A 27,204-nucleotide genomic window follows, 5' to 3' on the forward strand; every position below is an offset into this window, starting at 1 on the left:
GTGACAACAATCCTGCTCCATAAACTAGAGACTTTATGAAATGCATGTGTTTTATTTGTCCCTGATAAATGGACAGCCCGGTTTAGAATGGGATACTTTGGTTCTTCGTGTCTATTCCGGTCTTTGAAAGAATCACCCATCTGGTCTACCCCCATGCCCTTGCAAATTTTCCCCTTTCGAGACTTGCGTTCCAGCTCGTAACAACCATCTGTGTTCGTATTATTTTCTTTCATGTCATCTTTGATCATTTTGCTGATGACAAATCTGCGTCATCTGGTTGCCCATGTTTCCAAAACGGGAAGTGATGGTACTATTGACTATTGACTATTTGTCAATTTGGATATTGACTATTTATTATTTATGGTGCAACTGTAACGAAAACCAATTTCCCCCTGGGATCAATAAAGTATGACTATGACTATGACTAAAATCCTTCTTGAATTTGAACCTTCCATCAACTGATTTTGAACCCCTAACTTTTCAGGCTCTGGAAGTCAAGTTCTCTGGCATCTCTCCTTCCTACACATCGATACAGTATCCTCTCTAAGGAATTGTTATCGTTCTTAAAGAGTTTTATCAAGAATTGGACACTGTTACAGTTCGGGCCTCTCCATGCTATGCAACTTAAAAGCATTTTGTACAACCTCCTTGGTTTACGAAATCAACATGCGCCCTTTTAATGGCATATCCAATCATCTTAAAGACTGACAAGAGATAATCTGTAGATGCTGGAAATCCGAGCAACACGTTCAAAATGCTGGAAGAACTCAGCAGGCCAGGCAGCATCCATGGAAAAAAGTACTTTGGCGTTTCCGGGCCGAAACCCGGAAAATGGAGGAAAAAAAAAGCCGAGGAGTAGATTTGAAGGGTGGGAGGAGGGGAGAGAGAAAAACACCAGGTGACAGGTCATAGGTGAAACCTGGAGGGGGAGGAGTGAAGTACAGAGCTGGGAAGTTGATTGGTGAAGGAGACAGAAGGCCATGGAAGAAAGAAAAAGGGTAGGGTGGGGTGGGGGGGGGAGTGGAAGGAGCTACCAACATTTCTTCAAAATTGGAGGCTACCCAAATGGAATATAAGATGTTGTTCCTCCAACCCTAAGTCTGGCCTCATCATGACAGTGGAGGAGGCCATGGATGGACATATTGGAATGGGAATGGGAATGAGAATGGGAAGTGGAATTAAAATGGGTGGACACTGGGAGATCCTGCTTTTTCTGGCGGACGGAGCATAAATGCTTGGCGAAGCAGTCTCCCAATCTACGTCGGCAGCCTCTATCCTGATGGCATGAACATCAATTTTGCATATTTCTGGTAATGCCTCCCACCCTCTCCCTCCTTCACCATTTCCCATCCCCTTCTCGCTCCCTTACCTTAAATCCTCGTCTGCCCTTTGTCTCCCTCTGGTGCTCTTCCCCCCTTTTTTCTTTCTTCCATGGCCTTCTGTCTCTTTCACCAATCAATTTCCCAACTCTTTACTTCATCCCCACCTCCAAGTTTCACCTATCGCCTGGTGTTTCTCCCTGCCCTCACCCCACCTTTCAAATCTACTCCTCAGTTTTTTCTTTCTCCAGTCCTGCCCAAGGGTTTCCGCAGGAAAAGTCAACTGTACTTTTTTCCTTAAATGCTGCCTGGCCTGTTGTATTCCTCCAGCATTTTGTGTGTGTGTTGATCTTAAAGGCTGACATATGTGCACCCACCCTGTCCATCTGTTCCTTCCAATAGATTAAACTTGTATGATAGAATTATCAGAATCATAGTAACTGAGTCACGGAATCATATAAGATATAGCAGCAACTATCATGCACCCATTTACACCAATCCAACACAAAGCCCATATTAACTACTTCACCTCCCCCCCCCCCAAGGTTCTGCCACAGGTATTAGGACAATTTGTAGTGGCAGTTTAACAGACAAGCCACACTTGTGTGGTGGGAAACCAGAACACTTAGAGAAAACCCATATGACCATGGGAGAATATGCAAATTCCACTTAGATAACATCTCAGCTCAGGACTGAATTAGATGGGTTACTAGAGCAAACACTTTCCTTTATATTTATAACTATATTTCTCTTTCTTCAAAATTAAGCTTGCTCCAATGTATTTTTCAAAGCAATACATTGGTCATTAAGGATATGTGTACAGAATAAATGAAACTTATAGCGTTTGTATTGTGTGCTTGAGTATTGAAATTAATCAGAATGAAAAGCTAATAAGGATGCCATGAGAATAATTATTTCTACCAATGACAAAATATGGGATATGAGGTTCAGAGGGAATGAGTTGCCGCTGGAAGGGTTAGAAATGCGAATGGAAAGTCAAATAGCATCAGCAATAGGAAGAATACAGAGTATGAAATTTAAACATCAGTAGACAAGTACAGACAGTCAGAAAGAAGAGATGTGCTTATAATTAAGGGTGTTAATGGACTTTGTCTTCTTCTTTTGGAGCAAAATTGAGACTCAATAAAGGCAGTGTCACTGGCAGTTTTAATAGTTCAAAACTGAGAAAGCAAAATATACTATTGTCAATTGGAATGCATTAATTTACTCTGTATTTGTTGATGATCAAGGGACAGACTGCCAAAATTGAAGTGAAAGTGGTGAAGAATGGCTTCACATTTGTTGAGTGTGATTGCTTGAAATGAATGAACAAAATTTTTTAAATAGAGCAAGAGTAGTCTAATTAGTTAGATAATGAACAAGAGGCAAAAGAGGAGCATTTGAAAACCTGTCTATTGCTTCATATCAGCAAGGATGATTTATATTCATTTCTTAAGGATATTCCTTATTCTAGTGCCTTTTAAAAAAAAACAGACATCCTCGTTGAAGGATAGTCATTGTGGATAATGATGTATTTTATAAATATCAACACTTCTGGGGTGATCTCCAAAGGCTCTTTCATACTTAATTGTGATGCAGTTAGAGGCAACTACTCTTCAGTGAATGATTTCCTTTGTGATCTGAATACAGTGAACAGTAAACATAACCTTTATAAAATAGTTTACAATTTCATTGCATTTAAAAAATCTTTTAATCTCATTGATTTTTATATGACAGTTAAGTAACCCTTCTACAAATCAAAGCATTTGATATCCACTTGTGACATATTCATATCTCAGATTATTAGATAACTCTACATGTTTGTAGGAATATCTAATAAATTTATTTCACATAAAAGTTGTAAAAAGCTTATTTCCTTTTGAAGGAACTCTCTCCCCTTCACCTTTCGGCCCTAAATTCTGCTCCCACTGACAATTCCCAGCCTGCACAGGCTCCTCTCAGTCTCTGCCCAGCTCAACAGATTCACCTGCCTCTCACTCCAGACTCATTACCTGCAGCCTATTCAGCCCCAGTTTTCATCCACAGTCCTTGTCCACTCATCAAAGCAGTTGGCCTCAAGCAGTTCACTCTCTTTCCCTAAAGTTTACTTTGTTGCTTGTTGTGTTTAGTTTCTGTTCCATCTTGTTTTGTGGCCTGTCGTGGTTTGTTATTTTGTGGTCTATTATTAAAGTCAGTGTTCACCACTGAACCTTCTCCGCTGCTCTGCTTTTGTGTTACGTCTTCTCTACATTTTCTGACGGGATCAGTGAACCAGTGATTGACCCAGCAGGCTATGCTCACCTCAAGGAAGTTCTGCCAACAGGAGCACATGATCCAGAAGTAGTAGCAGGAAACCATTGATGACCTGGCCAGCACCTTCATCCCACTGTTTGTCCTGGTGAAGAAACTCTGCACCAGTCATCCTCCTCCCTGAGCCCTGAGTACCCTCGCCTGAACATTTCATCAGAGCTCCAACCCAATGCCGCACCTTCCTGTCCCATTGCATCTTACACTTCAAGCTCGAGCCATCTCTGTATTCCACAGACCGAACCAAGTTTGCCTACCTCTCTCTCACTTCCCTGAGTATGCTCTGACCTGAGCTACTGCTAATTGGAACAAGAAAGTCACCATTTGCAACAAGTATGAGGATTTCACACTGAGATGTGCCAGGTTTTTGACCGTCCAGAAAGTGGAGGGGAGGCAGTGGATCTGATACTTCGCCTATGTCAAGTCTCATTCTCTGTGCTGGATCACACTGTGGTATTCAGGATCCTCGCAGTGGAGTGCAGCAGGAAAGCAGAAGCTTTGTCTCTCAAAGTGCTTGAAAGATGAGCTGTCTACCCAGGAGAAGTCCACCGACCTTGAAAGCCACATCACTCTGGCTTTCTGTATTGATATGTCTTATTGAATGCCCCCTCCAGATCATCACCAATGCCTCCCAAACCTATCCACCTAGTCATTTAGGGAGAACTTCCATAACACCCTCAAGAGTGCAGACATGGGTGGAGAAACAACATGTGTCTGGGAAAGTAGCACCTCCAGGTAGAGATGAGAGGCCTCATATCTGGCAAACTCTCCTCAGTCCCTCATTGCTGCACCATAGCCTGTCTCACTCTCTCTGTCCTCCACACTCCATCACTCAAACTTAGGGTAGAAAGTTCTCTTCATAGCAGAGATGTCTAAAACTAGAGCGTGTAGATTTAGAACATAGGGTATGATGTTTAGAGTACTTACTTAATACCTGTTATGTTGCTGGTATTTAGGGCAGCAAAGTACATCGCTGGCTATCTTCTCTATTGTGCCCCAGGTGCAGTTCAAGGGTCCTTATTTCTGCCTGGATGATACGGCACCAAGCTACATTTGGTCTCCCGTATTTGCTCCACCCTTTCAGAGGTCCAATGAACTGCTGTCTTGATGCTGGAGTTGGCGTCTCTTCTCATCACGTGCCCAATCCATCTCCAACATTTCCTCATGATGATAGTGGTCATGTCCTCTTGATGAGACAGAAGGATTAGGACAAGGTTGGAGATTTTTCTAAGCCAGAAAATATGGTGGATCTTCCAGAGGCTCGTGGTGTGGAATAATAACAGCTTGGCAAGGTCGCTCTCTGTCATGCGCCAGCATTTTGACCTGTACAAGAGCGTGGACAGAACACAGCTCTGGTACAGTTTCACCTTGATGTGGACACGGTAATTGTTTGATTCCCATATGTTGCTCATTGATCTGCAGACGATTTTAGCTTTGGTGAGTCTGCACTGGATATCATAGTTGGTCTCACCATCCTGTCGAACGGTGCTGGCCAGGTAGGTGAATCTGCCAGTGCCGGGTAAGTCTGACCATTTGTTTGGATGGGAAGAGGAGACTCTACATTAAGGATCATGCTCTCAGTTTTTCTCTGTCTGATTCTGCGTCCACCCTGTCTTTGAAAGGTACACAGGTGCTGAGTTTTCTCTTGCATGTGCTGGTGGGTATGTGATAGTAATCAAAGTGATCTGCAAAGTCAAGGTCTTCTAAGGTAGAGAATAAAATCCACCTAATGCTTCTCTGCTTATTTTACACATTGTTTGCCTCATAACCCAGTCAATCACCAGGTTAAACGATATCACCAACATCACATAGCCTTGCTGAATCCAGTCTTGACTTCAAAGCACAAATTGCTGTCTCCAGCTGTGCAGGTGGACAATTTCGGAAAAGATCCATATGATCTGAGAATTCGCCAGAAGCTCTCCGTGTGGATGCTATCAAAAGCCCTTTAAAAGTCCATGAAATTTAGGTATAGTTTTCTTTCCCACTCTGTGTACTGCTCTCTGATGTCACACAGTGTGAACTTCTGGTTGACACAGCCTCTTCCTGACACCGGCTTGCTCTTTCCTCAAGCTCACATTGACAGCATCTGGAATCCATCGGACAATGACTTTGGCAAGAATCTTGCTGAGCACCGACAGAAGTGAGATGCCACACCAGTTGTTACAATCACTTAGTGCTCCTTTCTTGGGGATCCTAACAATAACACTCTTTGTCCAGTCCTTGGGTACTTGTCCCCATTCCCAGATTATAGTAAACAGTGTTTACAGCATGGCTGTTGCAACTTTTGGTTCAGCTTTGAACAGTGCCTCATTCAAATTGCCATGTCCTGGAACTTTGCTGTTTTTTTAATGATTTAATCGCAACAATAGTCTCTTCTTTCCTGGGTGGATCTGTGTTGATACTGAAGTCCTCTGCTGCCTCTTAGATATCAGGTTTTCCTCTGCTGGTAGTCTATTCAGTAATTCTCTGAAATACTCTGTTGCTCTTTCTCTGGCAAATTCTCAGACCATAAGAGGGAAACCATTCCCATCTCTCATAGGACCACTGGATCTGGCCTGGAACTTTCCATATACCAATTTTGAAATCTTGTAGATTATATACATATATATTTCCTTGATCACCTTGATTGGCTGCCTCCACTGCAAGGTCTTCCTTGCAGACTCTCTTATCCTTTCTTATAAGTATCATTACTTTCTTGTTAGCTTCAGTGTATGTTAATTGAAGTTTCACTTTAATTCATATTGACTCTACATCTAACACTTTCTTCCTGATTTTCTTCATGGCTGTCCATGTTTACTGCTGTATCCTTTCTTTGTTCTCCTTTCCAGCTCTGTGTCCTAGACAAGCCTCACTGCTCTCCTTGAAGACTGAGGCATTTCACATTGCGTCAATCTTGTCTACTGACACATCCTTGTTAAACACTTGCAAGGCCTGAAATCTGTTCTTAGACTGAATGGTGAAGGGAGATCTCACACTGGTGTCCTTGAGCATCTCAACTTCAAAAACATCTTTGTACATGGGTTCTGGTCCCAGTGCTTCTCACTTAAGTTTCATCACTGTCACAACAAGGTGGTGATCACATCCTGTATCTGCTCCTTTCTTCACCTTAACATACTGCAAGGATCATCTCTACATACTATTGATCATCAAATGGTCAATCTGGTTTTTGTTCTGTTCATTGGGTGAGCACCATGTCAGGTTGTGGATCTTACTGTGTGGAAAGAGGGTCTCTTTTATGACTAAGTTGTTCATGGCACAGAATTCCACCAGTCCTTCGCTATTGTTATTCACTTGCACCCACGCCCATGACCCTAGTGAAGTGTGAGTTGATATTTCCCACTTTGGCATCTAGCTCTCCCATAATGATGATTATGTCACGGCATGGTGATAACTCTACCTCTGATTGCAGCTGGTCATAGAAGATATCCTTTTCTTCAATGTCACTATCATTAGTTTGAACTATTTGGCATGGGTGACCCTACCAAGAGCAAAAGCACAAGGCCCTGTCTCTAGCCAACATAGCTCTCCTGGTCACTGAGGCAGGCAAGCCTCCAAACCCTATCACAAGGTTATGATCCTCTTGGAGGATGTTTAAAGAGGAACTGAGAAATATTTTGCCCAGAAGTTGTTAAGGAACCTGGAGGAAACTGGATAAGTGGGTGAAGAGGGAAGCTGCTGTCACAATATTTAATAGATATCTAGACCAGAACTTGAAATTCCAAAATATAGAAGGCCATAGATCAACTGCTGGTAAATGGGATTAGGATACATAGTACTTTTAGATAATTTGCCAACCCTTCCTGCAAAACACAAAATCCAACCTAGGTGTAAAAGGCAGTGACATAGCTCCCCAAAGCGGTAGGGGCCATACTCTGTTCCCCCGGTGCTACATAGGCCAACCTACTCAGTGGTCTCCTGATTCTGTGAGACCTCTGTACCCCCTCATCTACCTATTCATGTTCTGACACTACTGGGGATACTTCTGATCTACCTGGTGAGGCCTCCCCCAGCCTATCACTCATGCCCACCTTCAACTCGGACCCTTCTGTCCCTTTGGCTAAGCCCCGCTTCATCCTTTGCAGGGTCCCACTGCAACCCAGGCTATCCACAGATAGCCCTCCCCCCCCCCCCCCACAATTTCACCTAACTTAGCAGGAGAAGGATTTGGAATCTCTTCCTCAATTGGGGGAAGTTAGCAAAAGGCAGCATATACTATACCTCTAGGTCCTCATCCTCCAAATCAGTATCCCTCTCAATGGAGGGGGCCGGCCTAACCTCTCCTGCTGTTGGTACTGCAGTTACCCCACAATTTGAACGGTACTTAACAGGTGAATTAACAATTCATCCAGAGTATGAATAATTACCCCACTCAACACGCACGTGTCAGTTGCCGGTAACCCCCGTGGATGAACGCAACTGCTCCACCCTGGCAGCACCCATATTAACACCGACTTAAAACACACAACCCATTGGTTCAATGCTCAGAGCAATCAGATAGCATCTTACGAAATTGATCCCGGATGAGCCCCCACAATTGTAACCCTTGGGTTCCGCCAGGTGCGTTATTCTTGGAGGAGACAGCCTCCAGCCCAGCCACATTTGAGAAATCTTGTTTGGGTGGATGCTGCATGGTGTGTTCCCCTGTTACAAATTAGTATCACAAAATAACAAACAGTACACAATATTCAATTAAGCATATGAGCTTTATAATTCTTAATTTGACTATAGGGTTAATAAAGAAAACAAAAAGAAAAAGGGCCCATTTTAATGAAACAGTCTAATGCACATATTGGAGATCACTGTTTCCCATCTGGTCGTTCTCCATTGATCTCCCCCAGGTGTCATCAACTCCCGACCCCATTCCAAGTCTGTTCAGTCCTGCAGTCTACAATTTCCCTGTTCTGGCATCTTCTCTTGCCATCTTTTCCCGAACCAAAAGCCTGTGAATTCCCTTCTCTTGGTCACAAAAAAAAAGAAAAACACCTCCCCTCATTGGACAGTGCACACTCCAAAGCCCCCATTATCACCAGTCATAACCCAAACACTGCAGCTACAGAGAAACCATTACATTAGCAGTGAACCCTTTCCAGGGTGTTACATATAAAAAGGTTGATGTCGTTAGAGGTAGAAAAGCTCACCAGCATTCAGCAGAATACAATAAGGGAGGGAGAACTGAGGTAATATCAAGTTCACTCAAAAGTTCATTGCAGCAAATGCTACCCAGGAGACTAAATGGTGACCAATGTTACAAACAGGCAAGTAGAACTGAAACACTACTAATCAGTCCTACTTTAGCTTAATTGATTTTAAAGACATTAAAAAGCGTGCTATGAATAGAAAGTGATGGAATTTGTATGCATGTATTGTCAGACACGTGAAAATCGTTGCATATGAAAATAATAGCAAAAAGACGTCACGCGGGAGGTAATTTTCTGAATGATTGATCTTCAACTATGCATTTTTTTGGGCGATGTTCTGCTTGGTCAACAAGAAAAAATGATGTTGTGCTCTTGAAAGGAGTGTTTCCATGTGGTCTGACAGATTAAATAGCAAATATTTTGTTACTAGGAGAGGCACCTGTCCAACTATGGGCAGAACAAGAGGAAGAGCTGGTGGAGAAACAAGAGTTTGGTGAGGTGGAAGAGCAGGAGGGAAGAGAGGAGGGAGAAGAGGGGTGGATGTTGGGGTGATTGTCCTTATAAAACCAGAAGACTATAAAATATACTTAAGGAGCCATTCAGTCCAAAGAGTCTGCTCAACAATTTTATATTAGCTGAGTTTTTTTCTCTCAAACCCCCTCTCAACCTCATTTTTAACGGGTTCTTTTGGTTTTCATTGTTTTATGGCTGCCTTAAAGGAGACGAATCTCAAGGATGTATAATGTATACATTGATAATAAATGTACTTTGAACTTTGATTCTCCTGCCTTCTTCCCATAATCCTTAACCCTTTACAAATCAAGAACCTATTAATTTCTGCCTTAAGTACGTCTAGTAACTTGGCCTCCACAGCCATCTGTCATTATCATGACCCAAATGTATCATTGCATGTGGCATCCCACAGCACACCTTAGAGAATGGACTGTGTCCTCAACATATTAATGAAGAGGGACAAACATCAAGGCAGCAGTCTGCCATGAAGTGTAGAGAATTTGTTGGGCAGTTCCACTGGACAGTTAGTGTGCATTGTCTCAGGAGATTCAGGTGAGGTTCAGGATTACAATGTTTCAAGGCAAAGCTGATGTGGATGGAGAGCAAGATGATGAATGAACTGCCAAGTCTGCGAGCTCATATATAGGAGGTAAGTAAAAAAAAAGGAGGAACCCATATTCATATCCTTAAAGGAGTTTGCATGGAATCAGGAGAAGATGAAAAGGTCAACACACTTTTTTTCAAGGATTTAGCTGTAGTTTTGTCACACATAGCCAAGCAGCTCCAGATGAAAAAGGCTCTGGAGGCACAGAAAGAGGCCACTCAGCATTGTTTTACTTCTATTGGTCTCACTCCCAACGTAGTTGCAGTTGTGGGCTCTGCCACTGGAAGCAGTTGAGATCCTCAGGAACAGGGATAGGATATGCCAGCAGAGAGAAGATTGGGATCCTTGTGGAGCAGTGAGACGTGAACAAGGCAGCAGAGATGTACAGTAGCACATTCAAACTCTCTTACACAGGAGCATGTGTTCCTTCAACTCAAGCTTTTGAGTGCATTTCAGCCCAGATTCTGCAGAGGATAAAATATCAGGGAGTCTGTCACTAGTGTCATCTTGAGGCCTGGGAATTAAAAGGAGAGACACACAACCTGGCTGCCAGCAGGTTATTGTGCCTCTCCCTCCACAATTCCCCAAGAGGTTGTTCCACATGCACCAGTTCACAGCTTCTCGTGCAGTATACACAGTACCACAGCTGGCCATCCCCAACCATTGCACCCCTCAGCAGAAGTTTGCCCATCTAGGTTAAAAGCCACTTGTTGGTTTTCCAAGACATTTGTAGGATCCATATGAAAGGGACCAGCCTTCCAGCAGCCGGTCAATGGCCACAAAGAGGGCACTGAGACATTGTGGAAGGACACTGAAAATCACCTATAAATTTTCATTTGGAAAAGACAAGTCAGGGTAACAGTAGAGACAAATGTCCTGGTTTTCCATTTTGATGTCTCCACGTAATAAATGATTCTCAAGATATTAGCACCATTTGTATGGGCAGAGTTAGCTCGTACTGCTCTGGTAGCTACTGGCACTGTTGCATTTTCTACCATGCCTCAGCTAGAAACATTGCAATATCACCCATGTCATGTGAATGTGCTGGAGTCAATTCTTGGTTATTTCGGGATTCTGACTCTGCTGACGTGTAATTCCATATTCCTGAGACTCATAAAGATAATGGAATCCTTCCTTAGGAGATCTTTTATGGGTTTTTTTGGGACACAAAGAGATGTGAGAGCTAGGTAACCCTTGTCCCCCTGGATCCAACTCTTTTGGTAAAGGTGGTTGCTGAAAATGTCCAACCCTTCTAAATGATGACTTACACTTTATTTTTATATGGGATTTGCCATTAAAAATCATTCCCATGATAAAGACCCACCTATACTTTGAATGGAAAATTGTTCCACTGAGAAAAAAGGCAATACAGTATTATTTTCGGGAGCCTGATGGGCATGTGAGCACTTGTGGAAAGCTAGAAACAGCGAGTAATCCTCAGAACTGAGGTGTTACATTCTCCTCAAAACAACGTAGAAGAAAGCATTCCTCAGCAGGAAAGAGCCTGGGTGATCTCTTGGAAAGATATATAATGTTAATCTATTACCATCTGGAATAATCCAAGGACCTGAAAGATGAGACTCACTCTTACCTTATGTCTCCTTTCCAGTCCTACTGATCTCTGACCTGAAATATTACCTCTATTTCTCTGCCCAGTGATGAGTATGTCCAGTAGTTTCTGTTGCTATTTCACTCTTCCTTGACATCCAAGTTGAGAGCAGTCCAACTACTCGAATGTTTCTGAAAGTTGGCTTGTAGGATAATACAGACCTCTGTGACACTGTCTCAGAAAATCTGAGCCTGTAAATATATTGGTTCAGTCAGGTCCAGATCTGTTGCAGATTATTCTTGTTTTCTCTTATGATGTAGACCTGGACAGAGCAGACAGAAATGAGTCTTTCTGGCCCATTGAGTCTGCTCTGACTTTCAATCATAGCTGATTTTTTTTAACCCATTTCTCCTCATAACCTTTATCCTCCTGACTAATCAAGGATCTATCAATTTCTGCCTTAAATACACCATTGACTTGGCCTCCACAGCCCGCTGACCGTAAGACTATAAGACCATAAGATATAGCAGCAGAAGTAGGCCATTTGGCCCATCAAGTCTGCTCTGCCATTCAATTATAGGCTGATCCAATTCTTCCAGTCATCCCCACTCCCCTGTTTTCACCCCATACCCTTTGACGCCCTGCCTAATCAAGAACCTATCTATCTCTGCCTTAAATACACCCAATGACTTGGCCTCCACAGCCGCTTGTGGCAACAAATTCCACAGATTTACCATCCTCTGTCTCTCACCCGCATCTCAGCTCTAAAAGGACATCTTTCAATACTGAAGTTGTGCTCTCTTGTCCTAGAATCCCCTACCATGGGAAATAACTTTGCCATATCTAATCTGTTCAGGCCTTTTAACATTCAGAATGTTTCTATGAGATCCCCCCTCATTCTCCTGAACTCCGAGGAGTACAGCCCAAGAGCTGCCTGACGTTCCTTATACAGTAACTCTTTCATTCCTGGAATCATTCATGTGAATATTTTCTGAACCCTCTCCAATGCCAGTATATCCTTTCTAAAATAAGGATCCCAAAACTACACACAATACTTTAAGTGTGGTCTCACAAGTGCTTTATAGAGCCTCAATATCACACCCCTGCTCTTATATTCTATACCTCTAGAAAAGAATGCCAACATTGCATTCGCTTTCTTCACAACCGACTCAACCTGCAGGTTACCCTTTAGGGTATCTTGCACAAGGACTCCCAAGTCCCTTTGCATCTCTGCATTTTGAATTCTCTCCCCATCTAAATAATAGTCTGCCCATTTATTTTTTCCACTAAAGTGCATGACCATACACTTTCCAACATTGTGTTTCATTTGCCACTTCTTTGCCCATTCCCCTAAACTATCTAAGTCTCTCTGCAGGCTCTCTGCTTCCTCAACACTTCCCATTCCTCCACCTCTCTTTATGTTATGGGCAAATTTAGCCACAAATTCATTAATACCGTAGTCCAAATCATTGACATACAAGGTAAAAAGCAGCGGTCTCAACACCGACCCCTGTGGAACTCCAATGGTAACTGGCAGCCAGCCAGAATAGGATCCCTTTATTTTCACTCCATTTTCTGCCGACCAGCCAATGCTCCACCCACGCTAGTAGCTTCCCTGTAATTCCATGGGCTCTTATCTTGCTAAGCAGCCTCATGTGAGGCACCTTGTCAAAGGCCTTCTGAAAATCCAAGTACACCACGTCTACTGCATCTCCTTTGTCTACCCTGCTTGTAATTTCCTCAAAGAATTGCAGTAGGTATGTCAAGTAGGATTTTCCTTTCAGGAAGCCATGCTGGCTTTGGCTTATCTTGTCATGTGCCTCCACGTACTCTGTAATCTCATCCTTAACAATCGATTCCAACAACTTCCCAACTACTGATGTCAGGCTAACAAGTAAATAGCAGAGTAACATTTGCAATTTTCCAGTCATCCGGTACAATGGCAGAATCTATTGATTCTTGAAAGATCATCGTTAATGCCTCCGTAATCTCTCCAGCTACTTCCTTCAGAACCTGAGGGTGCATTCCATCAGGTGCAGGAGATTTATCCACCCTCAGACCATTAAGCTTCCTGACCACCTTCTCAGTCATAATTTTCATTGCACAAACTTCACTTCCCTGACACTCTTCAAAGTCCGGTGTACTGTAGACGTCTTCCGCTGTGAAGACTGATGCCAAATACACATTCAGTTCCTCTGCCATCTCTGCATCTCTCATTACAATTTCCCCAGTGTCATTTTGTATTGGTCCTATATCTACCCTCGACTCCCTTTTATCCTTTATATACTTAAAAGAGCTTCTAGTATCTTCTTTGATATTAGTCGCCTGCTTCCTCTCATAATTCATCTTTTCCTTCCGAATGACCTTCTTAGTTTCCTTCTGCAAGTTTTTAAAAGCTCCCCAATCCACTATCTTCCCACTAGCTCTGGCTTCCTTGTATGCCCTCTCTTTCGCTTTTACTTTGGTTCTGACTTCACTTGTCAGCCACAGTAGTGTCCTTCTTCCCTTTGAAAATTTCTTCTCGTTTGAAATATATCTGTCTTGCACTTCCCTCATTTTTCACAGAAAATCCAGCCATTGCTGCTCTGCTGTCCTTCCTGCAAATGCCCCTTTCCAGTCAACTTTGGCCAGTTCCCCTCTCATGCCATTGTAATTTCCTTTATTCCGCTGAAATACCGACATATTGAATTTTACTTTTTCCCTCTCAAATTTCAATGTGAACTCGATCATATTGTGATCGCTATTCCTTAAGGGTTCCTTAACCTTAAGTTCACTTATTACTTCCGGATCATTGCACAACACCCAATCCAACACAGCCGATCCCCTAGTGGGCTCAGCAACAAGCTGCTCTAAAAAGCCATCCCTTAGACATTCTACGAATTCTCTCTCTTGAGGTCCAGTACTGACCTGGCTTTCCCAATCCACTTTCATGTTAAAATCCCCATGCCTTTTCCACCTCCTGCTGTCATTTGTAATCCACATCCTGGCTGCTGTATGGAGACCTGTATACAACTGCCATTAGGGTCCTTTTACCCTTGCCATTTCTTCACTCAACCCATAGAGACTCTGTGGCAACAAATCACACAGATTCACTACCTTCTGGCTGAAGATTTGATAATGACTAAATCTGAGATAATGGAAAGCATATAAACTTACTTGACATTAAGAGAGAACATAAACAGTTTAGTAGGTCTACTATTGATTATTAAAAGGAAGATTCTTAACATTGTTGAAAACTAGATAGAATGGGGAAAGATAGCCAAACAGCTAGTAGGGGTTACATAGAGTTTACAGCTTTGTGTATTGCCAATAAATATGAGAAAATGACTTGAAAGCTATACAATTTTGTCTGGCCAATTGATGGGATCTTCAATGGGTCACCTTTGTAAGAATACTGGAATCACATGGTTAGGTAGTGCTGGGAATCAGGAAACAATGTAAGGAATGATATATTTAATTATAGAAAATGCCAAAAATGATATTTTAAACATGGATGAGATGAAATAAAACACGATGGAATCTTTTTTTTTAGTTTGCAAAAGGTTTTAAGAAGGTAAGTAATTTTACTGGCTGGTTGTGCAATGACAGGCGAGCATAAACTGAGGAATGATTTACTATTTGAAGATCTTTATTGCACAGAACATAACACAACTCAAGTGCTTCACTTGGAGTTGTTCAAGTGGCAACTGCTGCATTATTTAAGGGGAATGAAATGGAGCAGTCACTTTCAAGTGAAGTGCTTGCACCAAATGATGAGCCAAATGGGTCTTGGTTAGTGTAAAGTCAGTAAATTCAATAACCATTTCTGAAAACATGGGATGTGATGCACATGAAATTGTGAGACAGATTGCCAAAAATACAACTTTTGTTCCAATCATGAAGGTTTAGAACAGTACTTTTTATTAAAAAAGTTACAATAATATATGTATTTTACAAATGGATAGAAAGATCTGCTAATATACATGAATCACAATACAAAAATATGTGTAAAATTTGTAGCTGATCAACATATAGTCCTTTAGGACAGCAAATTACAGTTTTAGTACAGAAACAAAGGGATAAATATCTAAGATATGAGTTTACAGAGATTACCTTACAGAGCACATAAATTAGGGACCCTTGGCCCAATGCCCACAATTGGCACTATCTTTATAATTCATATATTTTTAATCATTTTACAATATAAATATGTACAAGAAATCAAGATTTCTAATTCATTACCCATATTCACATATGATTTCCTGAGTCTAAACTAAATCCATTCACCATGCAAATCAAATTAGTGCTTAAAGATAACATTTTAATGCTGACATCCTAAAGTGTTGGACTTAATTGTTTCTCAAATACCCAAACTAATGTATGCTACATCTGCCTTGCTTTGTTGCACCACAGCAAAATTAAAAATGCACCTCTTTTTTTTTGTTAACAAGCCAGGTAAGGCACTCTGGAGTTCTCTGAAGGCTTCATAATACTGGGTATCTCTAGTTTGAAAGAACTACTGTTATATAATCACTTAAACAATGCAACAAACAGATCTTTACTGGAAAACATTCGATGGGTATCAGTTGACGATATGAAATGGAATTTAGTTTAGACAATTCAAATGGCCGAATTAGAACTTAACAGCATGACAGACAACTCTTTACAAAGTGTATTAAAAAGAAACTCACTACAGCTTTTTTGTATACAATACATTTCAGTTTTGTACAGATTAATAATAAAAAAACTCAGACCTGCTTATCACTGAATCTATCACATGCGCTATTGTTTTTTTCCTGTACATTTGTCGTCAAAAGCTTTCTTATTATGGACAGTTATCATTTTTGGTGCTTAAGTCACTGTTCTGGCAAACTGCCACTCACATATTTACAACATGCATAAGCACGGCCAAGCCTGGTAAAACCCTTTCACCAGGTCAGGTTCTAACAAGTTGATCCACTGTGGTTTGTTTACATATTCCAAACTTCTTCCAGTGTTATTGGTTGCACAGAATACCTCAATGAACTGTGTGATTCCAGAGAGTAGGAGTGGTGGTCTTTTGCAGTTTTCCTTTCCTTCTCTGGGCTAACTCCAACTCAAGGCATTTAAATAAAATGTCTGCTTATAATTTCTGAAGCTAATAGCCAAGCACAAAGATTCATCTTCCTTTCCATACATTGCTTTCTTCTTACAACTATGCATTTTTAGATATTTGTAAACAACTGTCAAAAATTTGAAGTCACTTTTGACATCATAAATTTATGATATTATTTAGTTTATAAAGATCCTTTTACATGTCCTTTTTTAGTAAAGGGCCCCTTTTCTGTAATTCTTGTAAGAATGTACCGATTTCTTTTCCTAATGATGATAATTCACTTGGCAATTAACAGCAATATGTGGCATATTTGCAATTATTAAACATAAAAAAACTAGAATATTTCTGATCTCCATTTGGAGGAATGAGAGATTTTTCTTTCCATGCATGTATTAGACCTGGGGTGTAGGAGAGGCATATCTAGGGAAATAACAGCAATTTGAAATAAACACAGGGAGGGGAATTCTGTGGAATGTAATGGGCCAGTAGTGCATGAGAAGTAATGGACTGGAGCACAATACTTTCTGGGCTTTAGCAGAAATAGGGCTGATTCTTATCGTTGGCTGCTTTTGTGTGTCTTCAGAAATAAGGCTGAAAACAGCAATATATTCAGTTTCTTCTGAAAAAGAGTAACAAATAATGTAAATAATTTTTCAAAGATCATTTAAAATATTTACATCCCATTGTAACATGTGCTAAAAACCAATTCACTGATTATTCTAAGCACATTCACATTGAGTTCTTGTTTAAAGAGGTACTATTTGGTTATCATTGTTATTTCCTTGTCATACTTTGTTGAAAATGCTCTTACCATGATAAACAACATGCACTTCGTAAGCACAAACAGGTCACAAAATAAGTTTTTACAATCAGTACCAATCAATTCAAATTTAAATCCACCAATTTATTGCAACAAGTTTTCTAATATTTTTTCAAGACGTATTCTTTCTTTTTTTTTTACACTGCAGTCTGGTTTTAATAAAGTAGAAATTCAACTTGGACAGTGACGCAATTTAGTACTGGGCTGGCTGCCTACCATATGCTCTATTTAATACAGATTACTTAATTGAAGTCAATGGGAATACCAATGGCCAATCTGATGCAGCCGACTTTATACCACTATCAAATACAAATTTCTAACTCATATGAATTGAAGATCTGTATCTTTTGTTTTGATTTTGCTGTCTGTAAGGAGTTAGAGTGTTCTCCCCGTGACCGCATGGATTTCCTCTGGGTGCTCCAGTTTCCTCCCAAATTCCAAAGGTATACAAGCTGGTAGATTAATTGGTCATTGTATATTGGTCTATATTCCTGTATTAACTTTACATAATGCTTAATTTCTCAAATCTATCAATCTATCTTGAATGTATGCAGTGTTGAGCCCCCACAAACGCTTTAAGTATAGAATTTCTAAGAATTACTCTCCTTTGTGTGAAGATTCTTTTCATCTCTGGGCTGAATGCTCAACGTGCTACTGTGATGCTGTGATCCCTGCTTCTAGTCGCTCCAGAAAGGGGAAATATCAACTTTTTTCAACTCCATTGGTCCCCATAAGGACTGTACATGTTTCAGTGAGATCAGCTCACATTCTTCTCAAGTCATCTCTTCTCATATAAACAGAAACCCCACTATCCAAGGGATCAATATCATGAATCTTCGCTGCTACTTCTATTGAAAATGTGTGCTGTCTTAGACAGGGAGATCAGATCTATCAACAATATCAACAATGCAGCCTTAACAAGGCTCTGTATAGCTGATGCAAGCTCTCTCTACTTTTATACAGATATCCTTTTACAGACAATAAAGGCCAACATAACTTTAGCTTTCCTAATTTCTACTCCCCCTGGACCAATGGTTAGTTGAGAGCTGACACAAAATGAACACCACTTTCATCAAAACCTCTAATGCTTCATTTCAACATTTCTATGCAGAAAGGACCTATATTTAAGGCAGTGAAGATGAAAAAAATGTACAGTACTTGCTAGAAATCTAAAATTAAAAAGGAAAATGTTGGAAATACCGAAGAGACTTTGCAGCATCTGTGGAAAGAGAAACAGAGTTAATGTTTAAGTAAAAAATACTTACTGTTTTTGCTTCCACAGATGCTGCCTGACCTGATGAGTGTTTCCAACATTTTCTGCCTGTAGTTAAGGCAAGTTCATCCTGGAATAAGAAGGAACTCATAGGTAAAATTGAAATTTGTTTACCCTACATATACACATTGCTTTGTCCTCAGACGGATCAATTCTTGGTATGAAGAAATGCCATCACCACTGATTTAATACACACCAGCTTTCTTTTCCTATTCCAGATCACATTTTCTTGAAAAGTATAACTGAAGCCATCCTTATAAAGGTCATCTTCCATTTCACATTTGAGGATTCAACAGTTGCTCACCACCAAGAGCATTACTACCAAAAGGTATCATGAATGCAGTAATATGAGATACTTGCTTGCATGAGTATTACAAATCCAGAGAGATGTTTATCTCAGAGAATACAATGCCTGAGGGCGAATTTGTGGTGGACATCCTGGACCAGAATTCTGAGCATAGAATTAACCAACTGCTTCTAAAGGGCATCTGTAGAACTGGTGCCCAAGAGGAGCACAGTAATCTACCTAAATTAGAGTTAGAAGAGTACAGCACAGGAACAGGCCATTCAGCCCACAATGCTGTGCCAAGCCAGCTAAAAGGCAAATCAAAAACACCCAAACGCTAATCCCTCTTACCTACACATTGTCCAGATTCCTCCATTCTCCTTATATCCATGTGACTATCAAACGTTTCTTAAAAGCCTCTAATGTATTTGCCTCTATGACTAATAGCACTGACATTCACCATAATGAAGCGCTTCAAGAGGTTGGTTATGGTGCAAATCAATTCCTGCCTCAGGAATGACTTGGACCTCCTTCAATTTGCCTATTGAAACAATAGGATAACAGCAGATGCTATTTCACTGCCCCCCTCCACCACTCTGTTTTAGATCATCTGGACAACTATACTGCGAATATCAGGCTGCTGTTTATCCTCTATAGATTGGTGTTCAATGCAATCATCTGCTTAAAACTGATCACGAAGTTCTGAAACTTGGGTCTCTATACCTCCCTTTATACGTGGGATCCTTAACTTTGTCATTGGCAGACCTCATTCAGTATTGATTGGTAACAACAGTTTCTCCTCACTGACCATCAATGCACATGTATTTCAAGGCCGTGTGCTTAGCCCCCAGCTCTACTCTCTTTATACCCAAGCACAGCTCCTATGCCACCAGCAAATTGTCTGATGATGCCACTCGTGTTGGCTTAATGACAGGTAATGGTGGGTCAGCACTGAAGAATGAAATAGAACCCCTGGTGGAGGTGTACCATAACCAAAATCTCATGCTCTTGGTCAACAAAAACTAATAGTTAATTGTTGACTACAGAAAGGGGAAGTTTGGAGACCACACGCCAATTCTCTTTGGTTTGTCAGAGATGGAGAGAGTTAGTAGCTTCAAACTTTTGGGCATTAACAGTTTGGTTGAGCTGCTCTCAATCCAGCGCATAGATGTAAATGTGAAGAAGATGTGCCAGTGTCTCCCCTTTTTTTTAGGAACTTATGAAGATTTTGGTGTCTTGCTGAATACTCTGACAAACTTCTACAGATGGACTATTGAAAGTATCTTGATTGGTTGTATCGTGGCCTGGTACGAGAGTAGTAGACACAGCCCTGTTCATCACAGGTGCATCTCTTCCTACCAGTAACAGCATCTACAGGAGGTGTTGCTTTGAGAAGGTGGCATCTATGATCAAGGATCCCAACCATCCAGGGTCGTGCCCTTTTAGAACTGCTACCATCAGGCAGGGGGTACACAGACCTGAAGTCCCACACCACCAGGTTCAGGAACAGCTACCTGCCTACAACCAGCAGGTTCTTGAACCAATCAACACAACACTAAGCCTAACTTCAGCATCGGGAAATTACAAACCACCCACCTCTTGCACTGCTATGAATGTGTCTCTGTGTTGCTTTGTATCAATATATAGTTTTGTACAGTTCTTTTCATAGTAGTAGTTTATGATAAATTGTGTGTATTTATGTTCTGTGTGTTGTTGGAACCCACACCTGTGACGCTGATGCAAGCAAGCTTCTTAAGGATATGACTATCAACTCAACTTAACCAAGAGAATGCTACATAATGGGGGTCTAGCTTTCAGGTGAGACTTTAAATCCAGGCCCCATCTGCTCCCTCAGCTGAAAGCAAAAAAAATCCACCAATTCCATTTCAAAATGCAGGACCATCCTCTGTGGATTTTTTCCCAGTATTTTTCTAGTAATTTTATGCTTTTTTTAATTGAGATGCAACATGGCCCTTCGAGCTACGACACCCAGCAATCTTCTAATTTAATCCTAACCTAATCACAGGACAATTTATCAGGACCAATTAATTTACCAAACAGTACATCTTTGGACTGTGGGAGGAAACTGTTTCACATGGAAGAAACTCACCCGGTCATGGGGCGAACATACAGGCTCCTTACAGGACAATGGTGGGAATTGAACCCAGGTCACAGGTACTGTTAAGTGTTGTGCCACCCTATGTTAAGCAGGACTCATGTAAAATACATAAGATACACAGGAGTCTTGACAGGATTTGATGTGAGAGGATGTTTCCTCTTATGGGGGAAACAAGACCTAGTGGTCACCGTTGAAAACATGTCTCTTTTATATTAAGGAAGGCATAATTTTTGATTTTTTTTAGTGTTTGTTCCTTTCTAACTCTTCTACAAAGTGTAATAGAAGAAAAATCTCTAAATATTATTAAGTCAGAGGTAGATAGATAAGCAGGTGAGTGTAAGATTACTACAGAGAGTCAGGAGTACAAACTTGAGGCTATTCTCAGGTGAGCTTTAATCTTACCCAATAGCTGAGCAAATTTAAGGGACCAAATGTCTTTCACTTTCTCCTAATTTATATTTGCTTCCTCATATTATCAGAAATGCCTAAGCATTAAATTAACAATGTACAGAATTTGCAAAGGCATTAAAAAATCTGACTGCTGATATAACCTGTTAACAGTAGCCCAAGGATTAGATCCATGTACCAATGTCCCGACCAAGGCCATTTTTTAAAAAATGGCAATCTGCAGCAAAATTCGTAGCAGTAGATTACATTTTCTTCTCATCTTTGCTCATCAAATCTACTTTACCCATATCTAAGTCGCGAATGAAGTTTCATAACTGGTTTAGAGTTCACATAGTTCATGAATTGTTTTAAATAAACAAAAGATGAAGTTGAATAAACTTGAGGAGAAGTAGACACCAGTTCCATCAAGTAATTCGTAAATTTAACTACAAAGTCAAAGAGCAACTATTTGCATATATTTGCAACAGAAACAAGTTAATATCATTTATACTGTATTAATTGTCATAGTATTGTTATTTTTATTCTTTTTAATTGAGATACAGCATGGAGTAGTCCCTTCCATCCCTTCAAGCCATGCCGCCCAGCAACCCCGATTTAACTCTTAGCTGAACCACAGGGCAATTTACAATGACCATTTATCCTACCGACCAGTACATCTTTGGACTGTGGGAGGAGACTGGAGCACCCAGACGAAACACATGCGGTCATGGGGAGAATGTATGGACTCCTTACAGACACTGGTGAGAATTGAGCCTGGGTCGCTGGCACTGAAAAGAGTTGCTTTAACCACTATGCTACTGTGCCATCCCATCTATAAAAGTATACAAAAATGGTGACAAGTCTCCCCTCCTTTCCTCCATATCATTTAATCAGGCAACTCCTAGCTATCAAAAGATATATAAATCCAATGATTTATATGTTTTTTTTTCTCTACAAAAAGAAAGTGTGCTGTTTTCCCACCTGCTCACTGTATTACTGGCTACTATCACTAATAGGGAATAACTGAAACACAGAGAATGGAAATTAAGGCCAAATCCAATCATTACATTATGATCTTATTTTATCCACCATTTTGGGAATCCCATAAATAAACGGTGCGGTTGCAAGCTGCAGATAGTTTCATGGTAGCGTAGTGGTTAGCAGGATGCTATTACATGTATCTCAGGGCACCGGAGTTCAAACGCAGCTTCCTCCGTAAGGATATTGTATGTTCTCTCCATGGAGTGTGTGGGTTTGCTCCGAGTACTCTGGTTTCCTCCCACAATCTAAAGACGCACCAGTTAATAGGTTGCTTGGTCATTGTAAATTGACCTGTGATTAGGTTAAGTTTAAATTGGGGTTGTTGGGGTTTGCTGGATGGTACAGCTCGAAGGGCTGGAAGGGCCTAATCTGCCTGTATCTCGAAATAAATAAAAATAAGTAAATAAAGTTTGTTCAAGTATGAAACTGTATTGTAACCAATACACAGTAGATGTGGTCTGAAATTTAGACCAGCAAAAGTAGTTGGTTTCCTTCAGACCAGGGGTTCCCAATCCGAGGTCCATGGCCCCCTTGCTCACTGGTCTTGCTCCATCACATTAAAAAGGATGGGAACTCCTGATTTAGACCATTGTCCAGATTTTCTCTCTTCAAAATTCTGTCAGATATTCCGGTTGAATGTAGTCCTCCAGACTGATTTCAATATTGTTGATGACTGGAGAGTATCTTTTTTGTCCTTATTACGTGCTATCAGTACCACAGCTTGCTATTTCCTGAAGTGTATTAATTCATTATGATGAATATTATTCTCCCAAGCAGGTCACCGAACTAAGATTACCGTCCTTATAGTGAAGCAGTTCATACAAATTCAATCACATAGCTGCTTTCTTCAGCATCAAATAAATGGTTTTATTGACTTTATCCAGAGAGAAATGTCTATTTCATTGTCCATTTTGTTTACTCCAGAATATTGAAGATTCACTCTTGTGAGCTGAACACAATTTGTTGGGAGATGCCATGAGTTTTGCTCCATGGTTTCCAGTGGTGACAGTCATTAGGCATTCTTGGGACCAAAAAGCTGAACTGGGCTTCTGTATTTCAAGACCCTTATTTACATTTGATCCTTTAGGCAACTCCCTGTTCCCACTGCTATCCTGCTCCAATCTAAATCTTTCCATTGACTCTTGTGACCCTGGCTCAGTGTCACAACCATCTCCTGATATTTCTAGCTTTTCCTTGCCCTACTTTCTCCTGCCTTCCATGTTCAATGTCCCACCCAAAGAAGAACTGCATCCTTATAACATAATGATGCAAAGTCATCATTTGGATTTCTACAGATGCTGGAAATCCAAAGCAACACACGCACAAAATGCTGGAGGAACTCATCAGCAGGCCAGGCAGCATCTACTGAAATGAGTGAACAGATGATGTTTCAGGCTGAGGTCTTTCTTCAGGACTGAATACGAAGAGGGAAGATGTCAGAATAAACAGGTGGTAGTGGGGGGTGGTTGGGAGTGAAGGAGTATAGCTCAGAGGTGACAGATGAAGCCAGGTGGGTTGTAAAGATAAAGGCTGGAGAAGGAACCTGATAGGAGAGGAGAGTGGACCATAGCAGAAAGGAGGAGGGGACCCAGGGGAGGTGGTAGGACGGTGAGGATAGGTAAGAGGCCAAAATGGGGAATAGAAAGAGAGGATAGGGACGGAAAATATTTATTTTACCAGAAGGAGAAATTGATATTCATGCCATCAGGTTGGAGGTTACCTGAACGGAATACAAGGTGTTGCTCCTCCAACCTGAGCATGGCCTCATCTTACTATAATAGGAGGCCATGGACTGACATGTCAGAATGGGAATTGGAATTAAAATACTTTGCCATTGGCAAGTTCTGCTATTGGCAGATGGAGCTGAGATGCTCAATGAAGTGGTTTCCAATTTATAATGGGTCTCATTTATGTAGAGGAGACCATGTCAGGAGCATCGAACACAATAGATGGCCCCAACAGATTTGCATGTAAATGTTGCTGCACCTGGAAGTATTGTTTTGGTCTCTGAATGGAGGTGAGGGATGAGGTGAATGGGCAGGTGTAGCACTTAGGCCACTAGCAGAGATAAATGTTGGGAGGGAGATTAGTTGGGGGGTGGTTATGAATGGACAAGGGAATCATGGAGAGAGTGATCCCTGCAGAAAGTGGGGGGAGGTGGGGTGGTGGTGGTAAAGATATGTTTAGTGGTAAGATCCCTTTGGAGATGGCGGAGTTGAGGAGGATGATGCGTTGGATGCAAAGGCTCATGGGGTGGTAGGTAAGGACAAGAGGAACTCTATCACTGTCACGTTGCAGGAAGATGGGGTGAACATGGATGTTCAGGAAACGGAGGAGATGCAGTTCCTGAAGGAAGAGGAGATCTCTAATGTCCTGGAAAAGGAAGCTATGTCCTGGGAACAGATGCAGTGGAGGCGAAGGAACTGAGAAAACGAAATGGCATTTTTACAGAAGATAGGGTGGGAAGAGGTGTAGTCAAGATAACTGTGGGGATCAATAGGTTTATAAAAGATGTCCATTGACAGAGAGCTTGAGAAAGGGTAGGGATGTGTCAGAAATGGACCAAGTGAACTTATGGGCAGGGTGGAACTTTGAGGCAAAGTTGATGAAACTGACAAACTCAGCAGGTCGCAGCACCAATACAGTCGTCAATGTAGTGGAGGAAGGTATGGAGAGTGTTACTCGGGTAGACTTTGAACATGGACAGTTCCAAGTCCATTTTCCAAACCTTCCATCCATCTAATGTCACTCCAAACTACCGCCTACTCGGCAGGGTGACCCCGAGTTTCCAGTTGTCTACCACTTTGATTCCTCAACCCATTCCCACTCTGACTGATCTGTCTGTGGCCTCCTGTGTCATTACAATGAGGCCCATCACAAGCTTCACCTTTCATCTGGATATTTTGCATCCTTCCAAACTTAATACAAAATTCTCCAATTTTGGGGTCTCACCCTTTCTTTCTTCTGTACCAAATCTTGCTATTTCTGCCTATTATCTTTTTGGTTCAGGTTTTCTCTTTGTATTGGAATAGCCTAACCTGCTTGCCCTGTATTTAGCAATATGTAACACAGGAAATGAAGCACAATCTGATTTTAACTACTGCATTGACATTTTGTCTCATCCTATCAAAAATTACTTTTGTTTTAACCATAGCATCTCCACCTTTTCTACTACTGAAAACAAACTTGTTTTCTTTCTTTCACAATTCTAACGAAAAGCCTTGGACCTGAAACATTCACGGTTGCCTGGCCCGCTGAGTATTTCTGTTTTTATTTCAGAATACCAGCATCTGCAGGTTTTTTGTTTGGTTTCAACTGCAAAGACATTTGCAAGCTTTAAGCATGATACTACACCATGAAGTATTAAGGGTATTTACCATGTCCTTTTGCAAATGGTTTTATCGATATGTTCCATAGGAAGTCATTGAATACAAAACCAAATCAGCAGCTGTGAATGATATTTTACTCATCCTGTTTGACCCTTGGATTCCTCTCTATTCTACAATTGGGCAGCCTGCCACAGAAAGCACTTTGCTGTAAGTAGACATATGATAAACTCTGAGCTGCAAATCTTTAAAACTATGATGAATTGTATGGATTTCATAGGCTAAAGAGTAAGATTTCAATATTTTGAAAATGCAAACAGAACCACAAATTCAAGTAATAGTTGGTTCAGTTTGATGTGATATTAGTGAATTTTGAACTGAGCTTGAAGCTGCATGCTACATACAGTATGAAAGCAGTATAACAGCTAAAAATTGCTTGCAGCAACTCAGAAGTGTTATAACTGCATTGTTAGCTCATTCTTATATAAAGCTGCTCTTCAATCAGTGAGAATAATTTTCAATGAACGCAAGGGTACTGATTTATATTTATTGGTTTTGGTTCAATTGACAATTCAATGGCCAGAAATTGAATTCAAGGCACATCCACACTCCTGACTTTGCATATGAATGTTGAAAGAAAGGAGCTTTTCTGATTTCAACTCTGGGACACTTGCATGCAATTAACAGCTTTATTACAAACATCCATGACCAAACAACTAAAAGACACGCTGGGAAATCTAATCAGCTATAATTCTATTGATTCCTTATTTGTTACAGCTGCCTATTGGATAAAATTGAGATGCCAATTTTGTATTTGTTTCTTCAACATTTAGAAGTTCTTGTATTACAAAAATGCAGGTTCTTTGAAGCAGTTGAATCACCTCTTCCTAGATAACCGTTGATCAAGGTCAAGAGGAGCCCCAGATGGGCATAACACATCTGCCTGTCTGAGTCTCTTTTGTAAGCAACTATGGAACATGCGAAGTACTGTTATTATTGAGCTGAATTTAAATCAGGAATTTGCACGCGGTGGAAAAAAAAAACACATCAATACAAGGAGTAAGCACTTAATTAAAAATCACCTCAGCTTGATTCATTTTGAATACTTCATATAAAATATCTACAACTTGCCCTTCCTGAAAGAGTAGATAGCTGTTACTTCACATTTCTTATTCACTAATCCAGAATGAACACTTAAGAAAAGTTCAAGTTGTGACATAAAAATTCTGTTTGAGATTTAAAATAATTGTACAGTTAAGATGATGATAAAGAAGTGAAATGTGCAACAGTTACAGCAGCTGGACAATAAACAATACGGCTAAAAACTTTGACCATAGTTTTCTGCAACTAACCTAGATTCAGATTCTTTAATTGCAAACTTTATCTATGATACAATACTGTGCAAAAGTCTTTGGCACATTTATATAGCTGGGGTGCACAGTACTGGT

At 40.8% G+C, this 27,204-nt stretch overlaps 1 protein-coding gene across 10 annotated transcripts in view; it reads right to left on the bottom strand.

Annotated features, from left to right (window-relative positions):
- Positions 1–15,330: 15,330 nt before the first annotated feature.
- The window catches only part of jakmip3 (Janus kinase and microtubule interacting protein 3), a 325,135-nt gene continuing 313,261 nt past the window's right edge, over positions 15,331–27,204 (bottom strand). For all 10 annotated transcript variants that reach the window (XM_063071774.1, XM_063071775.1, XM_063071788.1 and 7 more), the window contains 2 exons: positions 18,590–18,667; positions 15,331–17,123 (listed from right to left, as the gene is read on the bottom strand). The gene's annotated coding sequence lies outside the window, so the exon portion shown is untranslated. The remainder of the gene's footprint in view (positions 17,124–18,589; positions 18,668–27,204) is intronic.

This window comes from Mobula hypostoma, chromosome 19 (genome assembly GCF_963921235.1).
Source record: "Mobula hypostoma chromosome 19, sMobHyp1.1, whole genome shotgun sequence".
Taxonomy (NCBI): domain Eukaryota; kingdom Metazoa; phylum Chordata; class Chondrichthyes; order Myliobatiformes; family Myliobatidae; genus Mobula; species Mobula hypostoma.